The following is a 20,937-nucleotide window of genomic DNA, read 5'->3' as shown; positions in this document are numbered from 1 at the left end:
ATCTTCACTTGGTGATTATATTTTTGTAGGAAACCAACAAGCCGTTGGAGAGGTTTCAATCGTGCCGAGGAGTTTTTCGGGCATCACCTCACCACCGTGGAGTTTTTCGGGCATTGCTTTTTCTCTCATCTGTCACTTTTCCTTCCACCTTCTTGCTTCTCTAAGGATGCTGAAAGTGCAAGGATATATTCATCAAGGTGAAAGATGTGGGAGCATCCTCGAACCGTGGACCAACTTCAGACTGACCGGTAGGTCCGTTTCTTTTTCTTTCTCTTTATTTTTAGTTTAGACCAAGTCTAGTTTTCATTAGATATTATTTCTGAAATTCTAGATTACATAGGTCTGATTTTATGTCATTTAGTGATAGATTAGGTGCATATTTGATGTTCTAGAATAGGTTTTTGGTATTATAGCACAATAAAAATTTTATTTCGCATCATATTTAACATAGAACCAAGTTTTTTTTAGATAGAAGGGGTTGTCGTCTTCTCCAAGTGGGACGGCAATCATTGTTGGATTTTGGTTAGTTTTTTTTTAGTGAGGGTGTTTGAGTCTTTAACATTTTAATATTTGAATTTAGGCTTCATATAGGCATTACTATATTATATTTGTAACGCCCCAAAAATCCAGGACTTGTAACTTTTTAGAAAAGTTTAGAAAGCTTTGAAATCATACAATAATCAGAGTTTAAATAATACTTCAGTGGAAAATGATATTTTTAAAACCACAAGTCAATGGACCTTGAGCACATTACAGCGTAACCTTTTCTTTTGTCAAATCCCGCACAATCATTGAAATCAAATGGTTTCGAAATAGAGTTTCAATAATTGAGAATTCATTTGTTGAAACAAAAAAGAAGCTTACCAAAACAGTTTTATTAACTCACGGTTTAATAAAAGAGAAATTTTCAAAAACACTTTAAGCCAAATTTACCAACATGTCCTCAAGAGCGAAACGTCAGGGAAAGAGCTCTATCTTGACCTCATCACGCCATCGTGCCATCGCAGACTGTATTAGCTATCCAAAACTTGCCCATAAAATGGGTCAGTTTCGCTAAAAACTGGTAGGTGCACCGGCATGACAATATTGAACATAATTAAGCAGAATAATTTAATATGTCAAGTAGACATGCAATTATATAGCAACTTGATTTCAACAGATTCACAGAGCAACTATCATGAACACAATGCTAAAATTATTACACGCATTTTACTGGCACAAGTAGGCTAACTATTACAAGCAAAGCACTGCACAAGAAAAATTAACTAGGAAAATTCAATGCTTCATCAACCACACACACACAATTCCATAAGTATTGAACATGTTGTACCCTATAACTTTCATACGTGCATAACTGAACACATTGTGTGATCGGATTTAAATTATGTTTCGATATTAACTGGCCAAGCGGGTACGCACAAGGCACGACTCTAGAAACAGCCTAGACTGATCCGAGGGTTTATTATGCTATGTATTTTATGATAACCCGGATAGCTGACTGAGTCCGCACCTAAGGGGACGGTCGGTGACCAAGAGAGAAATCTCCAAAGCAGCATAAACAATGGATGTATCCCAAACATGGAGAGCTACCACCTAGGATAATTATGGTAGTCTCATTCCCCTAACTCCGATGACTGGGGAAGCCGAGTCTTTTGCTCGTAACTTCCATTAATGGCCTGTCCATCAAAGTTTTGTACCTTTCTGTCCTCTCTCCTGACAGGAGTCAGCGATTCGAATGAGTATACCAGGGGTAGTTAACTGAAGACCCATTCTACATACCCTGGTCTTTCGACCCACTCGAGTATCTTGCCGGTGAAGGCGAAAACATCACTTATTTAGGTGATCACAACATTTTGTTATTTGCGCTCATCGAGGTTGCCACAACCTACTTATCCAATCATCGCAACGTAAGAAGACGTACTTGTCAAAAAGTACGATCGTACATGTCATAAGTACGACTACGATGAAAGGGATATGGTTCCACAAAAGAAACCCCAACAGATATTATCTGCAAAAGAATTAATACAACACAGCCTGACAAGATAAGTTTTGAATTCACTTCAACAACATTTTTCATATTTCATGATGCAAGGTCATCTCGGATCTCTCGTCCGATCAACAAAGTACTTAACATGTTGTGCATGTCTAAAAGTATGCTATACTGAACCAGGGAGGAGTGTGGGCTTCTTAAAAGAAACACCCAACACACAACTTCATAACGATCCAAAGCATAAAGGAGTGCTCATTTGACACGATTCATCATTAAAAGCCATAATGCCACATCAAGTCATTCACGCAAGGCACAACACTATCAATCTTACATCCAAAATTTGTATTAATATCTACATGATTCGCACGACACGCGACACTAAGTTTAATAAATGAAGAATGGATCCTTCAACAGAACCCACTCACTCATATGCTCATGCCCCTGATCGGGGTTATTCAAATTGGGTCACAACTCGAATCGGGGTTATAAAATATTTCTCCAAAGTGCGTGGACTTGGGAGGACTCAAATGCAACTTCGAAATCCTGCGATGATTAAAAATTAACTTTGCAAAAGTTGTGCCATTTGAAGAGCACTGGGTTCGCAGGAGGAAACCCTCTTTTAAAAGAACTATAGCGCACAAGTGCAACTTCTAATATTTTGAAAACAAGTGATATCAGGATAGGCACAAGACTACATTTATGTAAGTACATATTTACCATTAGTGTGGGCATATGCAGGTTATAACATGTCAACAAAGAACTCTCGACTTGCGATGCCGCACATCGAGGGAAAAGACATAAGTAATTACACGAGGTACCAAAACCATACATTGATCACTTAGACAGGCAAAACATATAAGGTCATAAGTAATACACGAGATACGAAGTCGTACCACACTCAAAGGAAATGTGCAAGCAAAAATGGTTGCAAGCAAACAAGGGCATATGTATTTCAAGAACTACGAAACCACACCTCAACTCATAAGCAACTACGCAAAATAATGATCGAAGAATGAAATTGTACATCGACCCATAGGAACGAACAGGCAAACATATATGCAAGCAATTAAGGGCATAAGTAATTCAAAAAGTACGAAACCACCTTCAACCACATAAGCAAATACGCAAATTAATACTCAAAGAGTAAAATCATACATCGACTCATAAATATGTAGACAGGAAAATATGCAACGCAGAAGCAATATAAATCTAAGCATATCTAGCATGGGCATCTTAATTATTTCAACTTAAATACGTTCATCAATTGCCCTTTGTGCGACTTTACCCTACCTCGGGATGTCGTGCAGCTGTGTACGTCTACGGGTGTAGATGATACGAAGGTCGGGCCGCGGAGCATGAGTGGGATCCGTCTTGCGAACTGCAAGCAATAAAAAGTGCTTGATCGAGTTGGGGTCGATCCCTCGCAGTGGAAGTTGGTGGGGACACGAGTGGGTTCGGCAACCTGGCTAGCCCAGATCTGCCCAGCTAACCCGAAGGCTGGGGTTAAGCAAACCCTTACCAGCTATACGACCATACCATTTGGGGTTCGAACTTGCAACGTCCCAACACAAGGAGACGTGCACTAACCACTCCTGGCAAACAAGCAGAGACCTCGCTGGTCAGCAGAAGGAGGCAAAGGCAGGGGCTTCGCCCCTACCTGCCTACCGAAGATCAAACAGGCAGGGGCATCGCCCCTGCCAGAAACAGGAGAGGGCTTGACCCCTTTCTTGCCAAAAGAGGGCGTAGGGAGGGGGCTCGGCCCCTCCCCTGCCAACAGAGAGTGCAGGGAGGGGGCTCAGCCCTTCCCCAGCACATAGAGGGAACAGGGAGAGACAGAGAGCGTGAGAAAGAGGAGGATCCAGGGGGTTACCTGAATGACTACGACATTGGGCTTCGGCAGCCTAAAATCAGAAGCGAAACAAGGGGGTCGGCGATGATTGCTGAATGGGAGAGGGTTGGGTTTCGGAGGTTTCACAAGGGGCTGCCAGACTGGGTGATGGCAGCAATCACCCTCAGTGCCTGACAAAAAATGCTACAGAGGGGGAAAGAAGGAAGGAGGGGTGCCGCAGGGGCGACTGCCCCCCCTGCAGGCTCACCTGCAACCTCAAGAGAGAGGGGGAGGCGACAGGGGGACGACCGACCTCCTGTCCGCAGGGGCCCTTGACTCCTGCCGGCACTCCGGCGCACCCCCAGAGGGAAAAGGGGACGACAAAGGCCTTGCAGGCCACCTGTCGACCCTCCAATGAGTATCGGAGAGGCGGGAGGGCGCGGCAGAGGCCTTGCGCCGCCTGTCGGCCTCCCGGCGAGGTGGCAGAGAGAGATGGGAGGGGGAGGAGGAGAAGGGGTGGTGTACCTTTCGAGGTCACCGGCGATGGTTACAGCGGCGGCGACAGTCGGATCAGAGGGGAGGCGTTGGTGGTGTTGTCGTGCGCAGGGCACAAAGAGGGTCGAGAGGGAGGGTGCGCCCATCCTCCCCTCCTGCGATGCTCTTAAAGAGCTCGGGGAGGGTAGAAAATCAGGGAAACCCTCAAGGGGTTTCCTTATCCTGCCGAGGAGTGGAGCGGCGCGGGTGAGGGGTTGCGGCGCACAGGGGAGGGTTTGTTTTTAAACAACTCCTCCCTCTGTGTCGGGTTTTAAAATCCTACCGTTAACGGGCCCGGGTCGGGTCCCGACCCGACCCGGCTCGGGTTTGATTTTTTTTTTTTTTTGACATGGATATTACAATATTTCATTTTATATATTAGTCAAGGTTAGAATGTACATTGTAGTGTAATGAGATATTGCGGAAATATAAAGAGTGCATACAAGCACTTACAACAATGAATAAAAGAGACAATATCACAAGTCCACAAAGGGACAATACAAGCACAAGCCTTTAAGAAGGCAACAATATAAAAAGCCTCTTATTGAGAAGAGAGAAAGCTCTCTAGAATGAAAAATATACAAGGGGATCACCCCTATTTATACAAAAGGGAGAGGAGAGAAGGAGAGGCATAATGCCTCAAAAGGAGAGCCCAAAAGGGGGCTCCCATGGAATCGTTGGGAGCCCCCAACGGTCACATTTGTGACCGTTGGGGGCTCCAACGACTCTATGGTTGGAGCCCCTTTTGTTATTTAAAAAATACAAAAAATAAAAGTGAAAAATAAAAAAAAGAAAATACATTTTAACAAAAACTGAAAATAGTTGTTTTCTAAAACAACTATGTGAAATTACAAAAATACCCCTATCGGGTATTAATGTAATATATAGTATATATATATACTATATAGGGATGAAGGCGTAGTTGTTGTTGTTGTTTGTATATAGTATATATATATATATATATATATATATATATATATATATATATATATATATATATATATATATATATATATATATATATATATATATATATATATATATATTAGATACATTTTAACACCCCCTCTCAAACTTTACGGGGAAATGACGGAAAGTTTGCCAAGGAGAAACATGAAGCGAGGAGTCAAAAGAGCTTTAGTGAAGAAGTCCGCCAACTGATATTCTGAAGTGACATATGGAAGAGCAATAGTTCCTCGCAAGAATTCGTCACGAACATAGTGGCAATCCATTTCGATATGTTTTGTACGCTCATGAAAAGTATGATTGCTCGCAATATAGATGGCACTCTTGTTGTCGCAACATAGCTTTGAGGGTTCGGTAATATCAACTCCCATGTCTTTAAGCAAACTGCGAAGCCATACAAGTTCCATTGTCGTGGTTGCCATAGCCCGGTACTCAGCTTCAGTGGATGATAGTGAAACTTTCTGCTGCTTCTTGCATCGCCAGGCAATTAAAGAGTCTCCTAAAAAAACACAAAAACCAGTAGTTGAGACTCGATCATTGGGATTACCTCCCCAATCTGCATCAGTATAAGCAAGAAGATTCAAGAAAGAAGAGGAGGATAGAAACAACCCTTTATTGATGGTATTCCGAATGTAGCGGATGATTCGGAGAACGGCACTCATATGCACAGTTGTAGAAGCATGCTGAAATTGGCTAACAGAGTGAACTGCATGAGTGATATCTGGTCTGGTGATGGTTAAATAGGTAAGAGACCCAATGAGTTGTCTGTAAGGTGTGGGATCTTCCAGAAGAACCCCATCCTCCAACCGCAATTTGGCATTAATAACCTCGGGAGTCTCTACTTTCTTATCATCAGAAATCCCAAACTTAGAACATATATCTGCAGCAAGCTTCATCTGTGACAAAATATATCCTCTAGGAGAATGTGCAACTTCAATTCCAAGGAAATATCTGAGAAAACCTAAGTCAGACATATCAAAATTATTTTTTAACATATTTTTAACATTAATAATACTATTTTGATCATTCCCAGTGATAATCATATCATCAACATAAAGCAACAAAATTACGATACTAGAACCTGCATGTTTAACAAAAAGAGCAGTGTCAGTATAACAAGAGTGAAATCCTAACTTTATCATGATATCACTGAAACGATCATACCAAGCCTTAGGAGCTTGTTTAAGGCCATACAATGCCTTCAAAAGCCGAAGAGTTTGACCTTGCTTAATATTTATTCCGGGTGGCGGATCCATATAAACTTTTTCACTTAAACTTCCATTTAAAAAATCATTTTTTACGTCAAGTTGATAAATAGGCCATTTTTTGGTTGATGCAACAACTATTAAGGTCCTGACACTGGTCATTCGAGCTACGGGAGCGAATGTTTCTTCGTAATCAATGTCATATTCTTGGGAGTATCCCTTAGCAACTAATCTAACTTTATATCGTTCTAAAGAGCCATCGCTTTTTGTTTTAACTTTGAAGACCCAACGACAACCAATAGGTTTTTTGTGTGAGGGTAGATTAACTATTTCCCAAGTATTGGCCTTTTTTAACGCATTAAGTTCAACTTGCATTGCTTCAATCCAATGAGGTATAGATTTAGCTTGATTATAGTGTGTCGGTTCAAAATAAGAATGTAGGGTTATTAAACATGCTCGATAGTTGGGAGTTAAGGAATCATAGGATACAAACCTATTTGGGGGTATTGATATTCTAGAAGAATGCCTAACTTGTTGTTCCTCAGTGGATTCAGAAATTTGAGAGTATTTTTCGAGGGCACTAATAGGATTTTCTTGATTTCTTCTTGAGTAAACATTTATATTGGTATCACTATCATGAACATTTATATTTAAATCACTATCATTTGAGGGTGTTATGTCAAGAGGGGATACCTCATGAGAATCATCAATGTTTTCAAGAAAATATTCTTGTATGTCATCAATAAGATCATATAAGAATATATAGTCAATTTCATTTGTTTCTTCTAGTTTATCAAAACCATTTTCTTCTTCTAGAAATGTTACATCTTTTGAAATATATAGTTTATCATTCTTAAAATCATAACATCTATACCCTTTTTTATTTTCACCATATCCTAGAAAAACACATTCAATTGCTTTTGGAGATAACTTATCCCTTTTATGTAATAGGACAAAACATTTGCAACCAAAAATACTAAGACGATTGAAATCGGGTGAAAATTTAAAGAGTTTTTCATAGGGAGAAGCATTTTTTAACTTAGAAGAGGGCATTCTATTGATTAGATAGGTTGAGGTTAGAACGGCTTCGGCCCAAAACTTCTTTGGAATATTCCTAGAAATAAGTAATGTTCTAGCGGTTTCTATAATGTGCCTATGTTTCCTTTCCGCTAGGCCATTTTGTTGGGGAGTCCTAGGACATGACTTTTGATCGCAAATGTCATTTTGGGTTAAATAGTTTTGGAATTCGTGAGATAAGTACTCGCCACCGGAATCGGATCTTAAAATAGATATGTTACTTTGAAATTGATTTTGAACCTTTTTATGAAAATCTTTAAAGAAAGTAAATACTTCTGATTTATGACTAAGGAAATAAATCCAAACATACCGAGTAAAGTCATCAATAAACGTAACATAATATGAATAACCCCCTTTAGACATAACCGGAGAAGGCCCCCACACATCCGAATGCACCAATTCAAAAGGCCTTGATGAAAGAAAAGTTCTAGTTGGAAATAGAATAGACTTCATTTTTCCAAAAATGCAATCTTTGCAATTAATTTCGTTTTTCTTACAAAATTTGTTTCCAAAAGGAAAGAGATACATTTTAGAATAACTTGGATGACCAAGTCTTTTATGCCAAGTTTCCATGTTTTTTTCTTGGACATAAGAACAAAAAACATTTGTAGGGAGATCAAGATGGTCCATATAATAGAGGTCTCCCTTTCTATGGCCTTGCCCAATCCGCTTCCCGGACCGGAGATCCTGCACAAAGCAACCATTAGATGAGAAAGATATTTCACATCCATGGTCGGCAATTTGAGAAACCGAAAATAGGTTTAAATTTAGTTTGGGAACAACTCTTACTTTTGGAACACAAAAATTTTGTGAATCTTTAAAAGAGCCAATACTTGAAATTTTTAAAAAAGTTCCATCGGCCGTAGAGACACAAGAGTCCTTTGAATTGGTGCAAACATCAATAAGTGCATTTTCATGAGGGGTCATATGAAAAGAAGCTCCGGAGTCAAGGATCCAAGAGTACGTACCGGGTGAAGATGATGAAGCAATAGCCGCACCCGATGTGGAGGAAGAAACCTTTAGCATTTGTTGGAGAGCCATAGATATTTGTCCAAGAGTTTCTTTGATGTCATTGTTCTTGCCTTCATCTTCTTTGGTGATGGTTTCCTCAAGAGAAGCCACTTTAGGCTTGAAGGTTCCAATAAGCTTTGGACAAGCGGGTCTAATGTGACCCGGCTCATTGCAATAATGACAAACAATCATTTTTCTTCCTCCATTGTAGTTTCCTTGTTTCCCAAAATGAGGAGGCTTATAGGTTCTAACATTATTACCCGGTTTTGATACGGCAAGGACTTCATCAACATGCTTACTCATGCCAAGCCTTGTCTCCTCTTGAGTGATTTCGGCAATAGCATCCTCAATAGGAGGAAAAATAGATCTATGGAGAAGTGAAGATCTCACTTGCTCAAATTCGGGACGTAGCCCAAAAAGAAATTGAAACAATCGCTCTTGTTCCATTTGTTTTTGCCTTAAATCAATATCTTCCATAGAAACCCATTTTGGCTCCAAGAGAGCCAATTCATCCCATAGTGGGTTTAAAGCACTATAATAGTCTTGAATGCTAGAATTACCTTGCTTGGTGGTTCTTATCTTTTCTTGCAAGAAGTATGCTCTTGCAAGATCCTTTTGGGTATACATACCCTTCATAAAGGACCAAGCCTCATTGGCTCTACGAAATTTAGCTATATTAGCACATACCTTAAGCTCCACATTGTTCATAAACCACGCAAGGATTTTTGCGTGATTGCTTTCCCAATCTTCCACTTCCTTTTGATGACTTTCAATGGCCTTGAGGCGAGCATCTCCTTCAAGAGCCTTTTCTTGACCTTTTTCAATCTTCGTGAGCATAAGCTTAGGTTCCGGAACGGTACCCATGACAAAACCCCAAAGCTTCTTTCCTTTGAGATTATTTTTCATTGCCGATGCCCACATCATATAATTCTTTCCATTGAGCTTGAAAGATAGGTCAATCTTTGTCTCCATGATGTTGCCAAGAAGTGAGAAGATATCCACTAAATATGAAATACACGAACCACACCTTTCCTTCAAGAATCGAGTGGCTCTGATACCATGTAATGAGATATTGCGGAAATATAAAGAGTGCATACAAGCACTTACAACAATGAATAAAAGAGACAATATCACAAGTCCACAAAGGGACAATACAAGCACAAGCCTTTAAGAAGGCAACAATATAAAAAGCCTCTTATTGAGAAGAGAGAAAGCTCTCTAGAATGAAAAATATACAAGGGGATCACCCCTATTTATACAAAAGGGAGAGGAGAGAAGGAGAGGCAAAACGCCTCAAAAGGAGAGCCCAAAAGAGGGCTCCCATGGAATCGTTGGGAGCCCCCAACGGTCACATTTGTGACCGTTGGGGGCTCCAACGACTCTATGGTTGGAGCCCCTTTTGTTATTTAAAAAATACAAAAAATAAAAGTGAAAAATAAAAAAAAGAAAATACATTTTAACAAAAACTGAAAATAGTTGTTTTCTAAAACAACTATGTGAAATTACAAAAATACCCCTATCGGGTATTGATGTAATATACAGTATATATATACATATTAGATACATTTTAACATGTAGTTCATGAGCTCTTCACGTTTTTTTTTATTTGATCATTCATTAGCTTAATTTTGATAGCATATAGTTTGTCTAAGTTAAGTAATGTATTTTATGCATAGTATATATTAGGGAAGTCGACTTTTGTGAGGGTATTTTAGGTATTTAGGAATTGAGCTAGGTTGTTTTTGAAATTTTGTTTAGTTGCTATTTTGGTGGAGTCAAAGTAGGAAAGAGGTGGCATTTCCTTTGGAGACGCCAGCCTAGAGAAGATTTTTTTCTTTTTGGATTTGGAAAAGGTGATTTCAATTTAAGTCACCTTCCTCATTTATAACCGTATAGGCTTTAGGAAATAAAAAAATTTCCTTAATTTTAGGATCTAGCCAACTGTGTGGGCCCCAAGGGCTGGCGTGTTTTCTAGAAAATCATATCTCTAAGTATGAGTTGTCATGGGCCCCACTTAGTTAGAGATAAGTCAAATATTAATTAATTTTTATTTGTTTCATTTAGTTAGGATAATATAGCATATGTGTGACTTAATTTGCATAGAGCATTTTTTTATTTAGGAAATAATATTTGCATTGCATAGTAATTATTCAAATTATCTTTTCTTATTATTATTATTTTTTTCGTGTAGGTCCCACATAGGAGGACGACTTAGGCAAATAGTGCTCTCGTTTTTAACCTCTTGCTCTAGTTATCCTTTAAATTATTTTTATTTTCATTGTTTAGATTAGAAGTTAATTTGCTTTTGCTTAGAGTCATTCTCCAACAAGGTAGTTATTGTTAAATTAACATTAGATTTGTCCAAGGTCAAGCATTAAGTTAGGGTCTACATTCATATTTTGAATTTTTTTATTATTGCATAGATTAGAGTGGCGCCTTTATATTGTCATCATTTGGTCATTTAGCACATCATCTAGTTTATTATTTTAATTTTCTGTTTAGATTAAGTAATCTCTCTGTTCTCTTTAGTTTATCATAGATCTTGGATTGTCATTGTATATTTTTTGAAGTAATCTAGAGTAATTTAGTGTTTTAATTGATAGATTTTTTTAATTGGTGAACCGATTTTTAACCTAAAATTTTAAGCAATTCGCACTCATTATTTTATGCAGAAAAATTCTGATTTTTGAGCCCAAACTTGTTCCATTCTCTTCATCCACGTGTCCTCTGAGTGCATACCAAATTTCGCTTCATTTGGAGTTGATTTGGTCAGGTTTTTAGGCATTTTCTAAAAACTGGTCTGTCAGGAAATCAAATTTTAGGGTTGTTCAAAGTCCGAAATTAGCATGATTTTGGAACGCTGATATCTAAAGATTTAGGATGAATTTTTGAGTTCTGTAAAAAGGGTCTTTTTCTCTCACATGTCAGGATTCTGACAAATCAATTTTCATCAAATTCAGATTTCATTTTACCCTTAAACTTGCTAATTACTAAAATCTGTCTCGGATTCAATTCTGCACTATATTAAGGGTAGAATAGGAATTTCATTAGATAATTTACTTTCTACATATTTTTTGCTTATTGCTGCAGTGTACGCAGATTAAGTACAAGTTTAATAATTTTGTGATAGATTAGCTTAGTTTACTTATTGAATTTTTCGTATTAGGGTTGCTTTTAATTGAGTAATAGATTAATTTATAATTATTGGTCTCTAGAAATATCTATACTTGTAAATTTGGATTAGTTTTAGTTAGTGGTGTTTTCTAATCTTTCATTTGAGTTTTATAGGTTTCATAATCGCAACTGCATGTCTAAAGGCATACGTAAAGCAAAGAATTGAAGATCTTGGTGCATTTTGAAAGGACAAAATTGCCCTTTGACGCGGAGAAGTGCTCAAGCAATATCCACAGAGAAGTGATTGTATTAGATTTTTAGATAGTGAAAAAAAATTTGTAGTTATATTTAAGTATTAATAAAGTGATCTATTTGAATTTGGATTCTGGATATCTATCTCATTCTCTGTGGATTCGACCTGTACTCACTACTATTGTGGAAATTCAGTTCTTATTATTTGGTGGCCGATTTTCCTGATTTTCATCGTAAAAATATTTTTCTAAAATTATTTCTTACAAGGGTACCACCATAACACTTGAGATTTTCCCTGATATTAAATAAATAAAGATGCATTTTTATATCCAATAATTATGTGAATTTTAAATTAGAATTTAATCTGGATCTCAAATAATTTAATAAATAGATTATGGATATTTTAAAAGTGGATCTAAATTCTAATATTTGGATCCAATATGGGTTAAATTTGCAATATTGGATTTGGACTCTTAAATAAAGAGTTTGAATTGGATTCAATCCAATTAGTTTGGACCCTAGGTGGGATGCCCCTCTATGTGAGCCCACTTGAATTCAAGTGACATATGGCATCATGTGGTGCTTAATCACTAGAATGCGCTAAGAGGATGGGACGTCCTCATCTCTTTTCTGATAATTAACTAATTAAATTAGGTTGAAAACTTTGTATGTATGGACTCTCTTGTTTAAGGAGTCCTAATTGGAAAATTGGGAAGACATCTAGTTTAATTAAAGACTCTCTCTCTCCTCCCAACGATTTTGGGAGTTTCTCATTAATTGGGAGTTCTAGAGAAGAAAGGAGAGAGACATCTCTCACTTGAGATAGGGGGAGAGGATCTATTAGAAGACCCTCTCACACTTCTCTTATCTCTTTTATATCTCTCTCAAATCCCTCTTCTTAGTTTTTTTTAGGATCTTGTTCTCCTTCTCCTTTCTCACTCACGCCCTAGGGAGAACCCTATTCATGTGTGATGTGGCAGCCATTGGAGCTGCAACTTGAAGGAGGTTGTGAAGCGAACCAACACCTGCCTATTTTTTTATCTTAGCTGATTTTTAGGTAGGGAACCTTCGGCTTGTGTGTATGCGTAGCACTAAAGGTGCATGTACATGCTGAAATAAAATTGTAGAAATGTATTTAATGTGATATTAGCCCTAACTTCATGGTTGGACTGATATCCGGTGGTTTTGGAGGTCTGTGAGACTCTAAATAGATTATTGTCAAAAGCAATTTCTAGTAAATACATAGATCTCGTTGGTTGCTTGTAAAGAATCATGTTTAATATTTTAAATCTATGATGGATGTGTATTTACCATGATCACCAAGTATAAATACTATTGAAATCGATATTTATGGTGTTTAATGAAAATAATATTCAAAAAATAAAATAAAACCCTAAATAGTGAAAATCGATTTTGAGATTCAGCGTTTCTTTTTGGAAACTCAGTTTTTAAAGGTTTATGCTATTATTTTTATGTTGAAAATCATGTATAGTATAATCTAAATATTTTCATGTTAGATGTATGATTTTTATATATGGCTGAATTTAAATATCATAAATAAATTCATGTAGGTCATACCGATTAGGATTTATGGGAGCTTTTTTTAAGAAAAATGATTTATATAGCTTTATTTATGGTTTGTGTTTGATTAATTTATGGTTATCCTATGGTTAGTGTAATATCTCATGATTTTTCTCATATTTTTAAGCTCAAAAATATGATTTTTAATTAAATATTCATATTGAATATATCAAAATTACTTAAAAATCATTAAATATAGTTGACGCCAATAGGCGTCTGGACCTGGTCCAGGGCCCATTGAAGATATTTAAAAATGATGTGTAAAACACGTGAAATGTATTTATTTTTACCTTTAAATTTAAGCAAAATTTAGGTTAAATTCAGGCAAAATTCAAGAGTGAAATGGACCTAGGACCATAGTTAGATCCGTTTTGGAACATAGATCTCATAGGAGATATGTTTTATCGAATTCAGATATCGGTTGGCTCAGAAAATGCATTTTTCTGATTTAACCGACTTCTATTTTTTAGTTTTTTACGATTCAGATCGGACTCAACCCGCTCTGTTTATAATTGGACTGATGTTAATATGGATCTGGACCTAGTCCAGGATCCATATTGACTAGTACCTGGTTTGGGTTGAGATCAATTTGGAATTGGATATGAATTTGGATCATGGGTCTAACCCAGACCCATAATCCATCCATACCTTTAAAAAAAATAAAAATGAATTTAAACTTTAAAAAAATGTAAGTAAAATATATATATTTAAAGTTTAAATGATAAGGTAGAGTTCTACCTTATGTAGAACTCTACCCCACTTAACGTTTTTCTAGAAGGGGGTGTCCCCCACTAGTGTGGAATATTCTACAAGATAAAGTAAAATAAAACAAAAAATAAATAAAAGATAAAGGTTGTTGAGAGGTAGGTAGAGGTAGAGTTCTACCTTAGATAGAACTCTACCCCTACCCATCTAGAAGGGGGTATCACCCCCCCTAGAAGTCTCTCTAATTATAAAAGAGAGAGGGACTCTCTCTCTCTCTAAAACTGTCCCTTAAAGAGAGAGAGAGAGAGAGAGAAGAGGAAGAAGAAGCTTGTCTCAGTCTTCTCCTTCTTCCTCTAAGATTTTTATGAATCTTTGAATCAAGGTACGGGTTCTTCTCTCTATTCTGATGAGTGAGAAGAGTAGCATGGATTAAATCAAGTATAAATTTAAAGGAAAATCAAATCCATATATTTTTATACAAATTTATGAATCTTTACAAATATAGAATTTATTTTTGTTTGGGATCATTTTTCTTTCCACACACACACACACACATATATATATATTATTGTGTTGTTAATTCCAGCCATCAATTTTTTCTAATTTTTAGCATAGACACGATTTTTCAAAAGACTGCATGTTTTGAGTTTGATGTCACACAGGGGTTATGGTTTCTGATTTGAGTTTTTTTTTATTGGATTCATGATACAGAAAGATTGAATCAATAGTTGTTTTAAATTTTTTGGTATAGTAGCTTGCATGATTAGATTCATATAAGATTGTATGCTTGTTTTATCTGCTGATCATTTGAAAAAACCATATACAACAACAACAACTACTACGCCTTCATCCCAAAATGCTGATCATTTGAAAAAACCATATGTTTTCTTTTATTTGTTGGACATGTGAATGAATTGTTATATTTTTGGATAATTGTCATGTCGCTGCTCGCATATATATGCAGCGATAGGGATGTTTGTGATATTGCTGCAGTTATATGTATATTCTTATGCTGTGACAGCAATCATGCTGTCAGCATGTTGTTGTTCACACTTGTACTATGGCAACAAACATATTGTCAGCGTGTTGCTGTTCACACTAGTGTTGTGACAACAAATATGCTGTCAGCATGTTGCTGTTCACGCTTGTGCAGCGATAGCAAACATGCTATCGACATATTGATGTTCACATTTGTACTCTAACAGCAGACATGCTGTCAGCATGCTGTTGTTTATGCTTGTGCAATAACAACAAACATGTCAGCATGTTGCTGATCATACATGTGGTTATTCATGTGTTGTTGTCCACACGTGTGCAGTGACAACAAGGATACAATATGCTTATTGCTGCATATATGTATGCAACAATAGGTATGGTATATTGCTGCATACATATATATATATATCTATTATATTGTTGCATACTTACATTGTATGCATATAGTTGTATTCATCTTTGTGCTGTGAATGTGCATTGGGGTTGCAGTCAATGCATTTCAAAATATGATTTCTGTTAAAATTGTGAAATCTGATCGGTTTTGGATATTCACTTAAATTTTAAAGGTTAGGTTTTGGCTAATGTGATGAATTTGATAAGATTGCATTCATTCATTTGCCATAAATATGCATTGATGATTGTGCATTGTGAACATAAGTTTGCATATATGCGTGTGATTTATGTTCACTAAAATTTTGCAATAACATGAATTATTTATGAAATTGATTAGTGGTTATGTGTGAACTACTGATGGACCTATGGAGGCCAAGAGCATGTGTTGCTCATGTGTTACTGAAACTGTTTATGCATTACAAAATGATTTTTAGAATATTGGTTTTTCAAAATTAATTACATTGTTGAATTGATAGGGAAAGGGCTCGAATTTGCTATTGCATACTGATTTGCATAATTGTTCTTGTATAAAAAACTCTTAATTGATTAAGATGGTAAAAGAGACCAAACGATGTAATAATGTTCTTCCTTGATATCTCTTTGATAGTGTGAGAATCTTTGATGATGGTCGTAGGGGACCGTGAGGATACTAAAACATCATGTGTAATTGTTATCTCCAAGAACCCGATGTGCGATTCATGTTCCTGACCACAAGGTTTTAAAACCCGTGACTCGGAACTCGACTCGTTCTTTATTGACTCGTGACTCGGCGGGTCAACTCGGTGACTCAGACCGGGTTTTGTTAACTTTTGATTTTAAAAGAAAAACAATATATAATTTGTCTGAAACCATGTTTTTGAGTAAACATAGTCTCCAAATGTTTGTAAGAATATAAAAACAACTGCAAAGAGCTATAGAGGTTTGCTTGAATAATTGAATTTGATATCTATACAAGCACTTTGACTAATTCATGACTTGAATTAGAGGATTTGGTCACCATGAGTTCAATCTGCTACTACCTAAGGTTCCTAAAATGGCCAATCATATATGCTAGCTTGTTTTAAAAGTTTTGATTCCCTCTCTAACAAATCCATAAATGTAAAACAGGGATATATGTGCATATTGAAAGTTTACAGAATGCCCAATATCAACATAAATAAGCAATTTTCTCTCATGTATAAAACTATGCAGGAAATACATTAATGGCACAACTATAAAAAGACTACTAATATTTGAATATGTACAATGCTTGTTCACATAACAAATGGATGATGAAACCTAAATGTGACTTCCCATAGGCACAGTTGACCTGCCATATATAGTGAGAATCATTTCTTTAAAATATTTTGCTAGAATAAGTTGATAACACAGGGTGAACAGTAGTTCGAACAACATGGCGATTTTATTCTATGGATTTAAATGCTTTTTTATCTTTAAATGCTTTTTATTTTCTTTTTTATACAAAATCTGGGGGTAACCCTTGTTAAAATATATGTACTTATATATTTCGAAACTGTAATTTGAAACTCAAAAAACAAATTTCAAACATCCCAAAACTCGCCCGAGTCAAGCCGAGTCAGGCCGAGTCAAGCCGAGTCAAGCCCGAGTTTTGGCAAACCGAGTTTGCCTTGCCGGGTTGACTCGCTGGAGGGGCGAGCCGAGCCGAGTAAGCCGAGTCAACGAGTTGACTCGGCGAGTTTTAAAACACTGCCTGACCACGATTTTAGGAAAGTTTCAGTCACTTTGCCTGGTGGTAGTGTTGTTGACTCAGTTGTAGTTATTGGTAAACCAAAAAAGTGACATCAATGGATGCTGATGACCTTGATGTTCCGACATTAGGTGATGATGCTTGATGTTCCGACATTAGGTGATGATGCCTAATGTTTCGATTGATGGTACTGATATCATATATCAGTCGAGAAACAAGTGTGGAACCCAATAATTAAACTACAAATTGTGTGTTAATGTATGAATAAGAACTACTTTGAACCTTGAGAACTTTACCTATTTTTTAGTATTTACAGGTTTGTAAGGAAAGTGAAAATTAAATTTGTGTGCATATAATAGGGACATGCATGCAAAAACAACTCTGATAATTAACTTAAAAAGTTATTCATGCATGTGTATTGATTTATGCATCCTTTACTGTTTAGCAATAGTTTCATGCATTCCTGAATATTTGATTTAGCATGAAATTGTTGAATGCTTATTTGAACTGCTTAGATGGTAAGTTAGTTCTGATGATTTATTGTTTGTGATTTCCTTTTAAATTTGTGCATGATTTAATTTGTGTTATTTACTCATTGTTAGTTTTTTAGAGAAATTCGTACGAGGACTTTAGTTCTTACCCGTTTTATAAAATTATTTTTTAGGCATGGAGGCTCAATGATGAGAGGGACTGGCTAGCTGGAGGACTCGAGAGTTATGATTTGGTGGCCCGGGTTATGATGTGCATGGGATGAGATATAGTTGATTTATGAATTTTTGAACTCTCTTGACTTATTTGATTAAATAAATAAAGTTCAATTCATAATTTTAAATTGACTCTATAGTTGATATGGTTGACAATATGGAAATATTAAAATTATAATGTGTCGTGACTTATGAGAAGTTTCTAAAGTTAGATCCACTAACTTTACCCGGGAAGGTCGACCTTGAAGCCGCAGAGAGTTATCTCAAGGAGATTGAGCATGTCTTCCATGCCCTACTTGTGCCAGAGGACATAGAGTCAGATTTTGGCACATATCATTTGAAGGGTGATGCCAAGAAGTTGTGGGATACCCTGCGTAGAGTGAAAGTACGCCGCCATGGAGACCATCCCTTGAGAGAATTTCTGAGAGGAGTTTTTGGCGGCATACTTTATCTCTTTCGCTAGAGAAAAGATGCAGCAGCAGTTCCTCGAGTTAACGCAGAAAAACATGAGTTTGGTTGACTACACCACAAAATTCAGGAGCCGATAACGGTACTGCCCTAACCTTTTCGATAACGATAAGACGAGGGTAGCAAAAAAATGTGAGAGCTCTCAAGGACGGGCTACGAGTGCAGGTTATGACTAGCCATCCTACTATGTTTAGCGATGCCATTGGGTCGACTTTCATCCTGAATAAGGGGTGGAAGCGATTCAAGAGAGGGAAATTGAAGAAGAGTGGTAACGACAATGTGGAGCTCGGAAGAACCCACCTACGGGTGGCAAGACACAGGTGGCACAGAGCAAGAAGTAGAAGACCCAGCAGAGGAACCACTAGGGTCGTCCTCAACAGAGGCAACAACAGGGAAAGACATAGCCATCCTCAGCAGAGGCAACAACTGCGTGCTAAATAGAATTTTTGGGCCTTTTTTATTTTATTTTTAAATTTTGACAGTACAGATGTAATCTATGTACTTGATTTTATAGGGATCATCTCTTGAAGCATTTGATTACAACACATGGGTGGGTTTTTATAAAGTTCAAAAAATCAACAGTCCAAAATCTTTGTAAATTTTTTTAGGCTTCAAACATCATTTTTTTCATCGAAAACACATGATCCAGGTGTGAATTCTTAGTAATTCGACCATGCCCAACACATTTATGGGGCCAAAACCGCATAGAAAGCACTGGAGAAGCCCAAACAACCCATTTAGCACGTGGTTTACCACCAAATGGGTTTAGCACGGACCCATTTTCCTATATATATATATATATATATTTGTGAGGTTTCCAATAAAAAAGTATTTGTTGCAAGATTTTCCCTCATGGAGAAAATCCAATAATGAGATTTGTGGTATGAATGATTCAAATTCAACTTGGATGCAGGTAACCGGACCAATCCAAACTGATCTCAGATAAATGGTCTATGTTTAAACTGAGATTTGGGTGGGAAAGTCTATTGCAAATCCAAACCCAATTGGCTGTCTAGCTTTTACAATATCTAAATAACGTGTAAAATGACATATGATTGGATCCAATCTTTATCTTTGAAATTTCACGAATTTGGATTTAGGAAACCCATAGCAATGTCAAATTGGCTTAGCAATATGACAAAATGGATATGGGACGGTTGAATGTGAGGACCCAAATGCGTGGTGTTCAATATCCTACACAGCTCTATAATTTAAACTGCAACCAACAAATCAAATCAATTTATATTCTGAATCAGAATCAGCTCATCCAAAGCACAGAAAACAGATTAGCTTACTTCATTACTGAATGAAAATGAGATTTATTTCGATTGCATTCTAGGTGCTTCCTGGTTCTGGTCCATGGTTTTCATTCAGATCAATGTTGTCAGAATAGTTGGGAATCAGGCTGAATCGGCGAAAATCGATACGAAACTGACCCGAACTGGCTGATTTTCAAACAAATCTGAAAAATGGTTAAAAATGGTTTCTTGTTTTTTTTGGACATGTGTCTTTCTGTGGTTAAAAGTTGGCCGATTCAAAACGATTCAGCCCTCCGATTACCTGAATCTGAGACAATTCTTACAACATTGATTCAGACCAATAGAAACATCTGTAGACGAATATACATGAACACAATTAACTCACCAGCCTGTTAACCAAGAAGCTAAAGGACCCCATTTACTGCCGCAAAGCTTAGCACTCCAGTAATAAAGGCCACCAGATGTTGGATAAGAAGAGCAGATCTCAGCCATGGATAAACCAACTATAAGAGTGAATACCCCAACTATAGGCCATCCATAAACCATGGCTACTGGTCCCCTAAATTCAAGCCCTGTTCCATAGGTTGTTGTAATACCGGTGATGACAGATATAATACTAAATGTCAGTGCAAAATTAGACAATGCCCTGCACAACATACGAATATGATTAACTTGTAAGAGCCCAATAAAGGATGCTTACATAATCTTAAAAACCAGTTTGACTAAATGTTCCCAACATAGTGAACTCTGTGAAAATTGAAGAAAGATGTTTTTACTGCTTTAACTTGCATTTGATTCCACCAATTGCAAAACATTGAAGGCAATCTAATTGGGGAATAAAAATAAGCTAGCAACATCAGTATTAGTTGGAGTAAAGCGTTTTAAATGGAGAAGCTGCAAGCAAGATGAATTATGGGTATATCCACTCTTCAATTTGTCTTGGCAAAGCTAATATCATAAAGGATTATGGAAACTAAACTAAGATTAGACTCATAACTCAGATGGATCTTAACCTCTGAAACATAGGATTTTGCATGACATACGAAATAAAAACTGAAAAATTAAAATTCGAATGAGCTGTTGGAGCAAAAGGTGGCAATTTGTGTGGCTGCAAATATTCATCACCTAAACCACCCAACTTCACAA

The 20,937-nt window shown here is 36.9% G+C and overlaps 1 pseudogene; it reads right to left on the bottom strand.

Annotated features, from left to right (window-relative positions):
- LOC149831909 (amino-acid permease BAT1 homolog) overlaps window positions 1-20,352 on the bottom strand; it is a 67,174-nt pseudogene extending 46,822 nt beyond the window's left edge.
- Window positions 20,353-20,937: the final 585 nt, after the last annotated feature.

The sequence above is a fragment of the Nuphar pumila genome, chromosome 7, assembly GCF_984573655.1.
Source record: "Nuphar pumila chromosome 7, dmNupPumi1.hap1.1, whole genome shotgun sequence".
NCBI lineage: Eukaryota > Viridiplantae > Streptophyta > Magnoliopsida > Nymphaeales > Nymphaeaceae > Nuphar > Nuphar pumila.
Note: the sequence above shows the minus strand (reverse complement) of the source record. Positions and strands in the feature narration are given on the sequence as shown.